This window comes from Rhea americana, unplaced genomic scaffold, assembly GCF_003343005.1.
Source record: "Rhea americana isolate MKP2758 unplaced genomic scaffold, rheAme1 scaffold_20, whole genome shotgun sequence".
NCBI lineage: Eukaryota > Metazoa > Chordata > Aves > Rheiformes > Rheidae > Rhea > Rhea americana.
In genome coordinates this window covers 5,832,556-5,835,195 of record NW_028186150.1, presented here as the reverse complement: position 1 = coordinate 5,835,195, position 2,640 = coordinate 5,832,556, and positions in this window count along the sequence as shown.

Here is a 2,640-nt window from a genome sequence, read left to right as displayed (position 1 = left end):
AAAAAAAAAAAAAAAAGCCAAGAAGAAAGTAGACAGACCTAGGGAAACTGAAGATTGAAGCATTAAATTGAATTGAATTATGTGGTATAAATAACAATTCTACTGGATTTATAGGAGGGTCTTAGAAACAGTCCTTCCCCAAGTTAGTACTAGTCTATTATGTATATTCCCTGGTCATGCACAATATCCATAACAGAGACATAAGTTTTGGAAAGTTGGATAACAGTGCCACTCTTGAGTACTATTAAGCATTATAAATAATATTTAATAAAATCAGTAATCTTTCTTTATTTTTATTGGCCTTCTTTKTGGTCAAACTCTTCCCTTGAAGATCATTTGAAAATGAAAAAGATGGTGCATTCTGTTCTCTTGAGTCACTTGGCTGCATTAAGATTTAACAAAAGCAAACAAACAATACAAAAATAATACATTCTCATCAGAGTCAGAAAACTGTAACAGGGATTTCACTGCATGCCATACAGAACCTAAAATAGACTTCCACATTTCAACCCAACAATAAGAGCATATCCAGCTCAATGGGTCTTACGGTATACAAGCGATAATTTAGACATCTCATCAGTGCACCCAGGAAGGAGCTACTATTTTTAAAACCAATGTATATGAATAGCAGCATGTTGCCAAAAATGTGCATTTCCAAAGGCTACCATTGGACTGTTGAAGATTTTAAAGGATTGACAAAGAAGAGTTTCAAATATTGGAACTGGGTAATAAAAGACTTCAAGTGCAAAAGCTAAGAGGAACATTTTAACAGTCATTCATAATACTAAAAGAATCTCACTTGCTGCCAACATTTGAGAAATATGGGTCAGAGTGCTTGTCAAGTACAGTTGAGGGTAGATCAGAAGTTTTTTGGTCAAATGATTTTATTTAATGAGCAGTAATGAATTTATTTCCACGGTGTTAGATGCAGGAATATGTTTCATGCACAGAACTGCAAGGGAAATTTAAGGCCATAATCATCATTAATTTGAAATGAGTGCCAGTCAAAATGTAATGTCTGTTTCACAGGAGATGCCCGGTTCTGAAAAGAATGATGCACTAAAGTTCCTCTTTTGCAGACAATTTAACATTCTCTCTCTATTTCAGTCATACATTGTTTCTTCTGGAGCCGTAAAGGCTCAGTACTTCTCAGCAGCACAATCTGCAGTCTGTAGCCAGAGACTCACAAAAGAGGAGTACGTGATTACTGAGTGACTTCTTGTGAAAGCTGTATTTGGCAGAATTCTGCCTGTCCCTTGGTGGTAAGGGAAGAGAAAAAAGAAACAAAGTTCTTCCAGGATTGTAAAAAGGTGGTTGCCAAAGAGTTGCCAGAAATTAGTTTTCAGCAGTAGTGTTGAACTACAGTGGTTGAACAACCATACTGAAAATCATGAGATTTTTTTCCAGCGTCATTCACCGCAGATTTTCTAACTTCCACATCAAAGAATACAAAGGTCCTAGTTGACACCATTCTTCTCACTTTGTCATTGAAATACATCCCCAGGCAGGTTTACCGTGTGTAGAGAACAAGGAGGACACTGCGGGGAGAGAATGTGTGACTTTGAATTTCATTATGCATATACACAAAGCTGTCACAGAAAATTTTCATTTAGTAGATATTTTCCATTTCTTGGTGCCCCTCTGACTGCTGCATTTTGAGTTTATTGGACTTTGGGTTTATCTCTTGCAGGTTTATTCTATCCTACTATGACTTTCAGTGGCATTCATTTCTGTAAAAGTGTCATGGTAAGTTGTGCCAAGACAAATACTAGTAGAACTGTGTCCATGCTAGGAAATTGCACCAGTGTAACTATAAACTGAGACAGTTAAATCAGCACTGTGAGTAGACCTAAGTGCTTTGCTGGATTTTGGTCAAAACACTTTAAAAGCAATGTTTAATTTTGTTTTTGTGCCAGCTGTGGACCAAAATCAGCCACCTGCGTTCATATTGTGCATGTAGCCATGAGTGTGCCACAAGTATGCACAAAACTTTAGACAAGAGAAAGTCCCGCTGTAGTCATTTAGGAATTAAGGGTATGCTTAAAGCTAAGCATCTGCTTAACCTCTTTCTCAACTCAGGACGGACTTAAGCATATGCTTAGAAATAGTTATATGCTAAAGCTTTATGCAGAATAAGTACCTTTATTTCTTAAAAATGCAATGAAAAAAATTCTTATTTTGAATGTAATAGGAAAATTCCAAGAATCAGTCAGCCAAAGATAATTATTGTTTGGAGAGCTTTGAGTGCACACAGTAAGAAAAGTACATTTTATCCAAGAGAAAATGCACCACTTTAAATCAGTACAACCTACAGGGTAATATTATTTTTATTCACACATATGCTGTAATGCTGAAAGTTGTTCTGCATTTGCAGCTACATACTTGACAAGGTAACTCAATCCAATAATCACAAAATGCAAATGATATTCACACAAGAGTATATTACACTGCAAATATTAATTAATCTGAGGGCTATTTTACATCATTCTTCATGGCAAAAAAAGTATAATTTACTCTAAGGCTAAGGCCCCTTTATCTTGTCAGAGAGCTTCAAAATAGTTTCTAAAATTCTTTTGTTGCAAGGCAAGCAATAAATTATTCTGCGGGACACATTAGGTAGTGCAAAATTCAGCCAGTAGA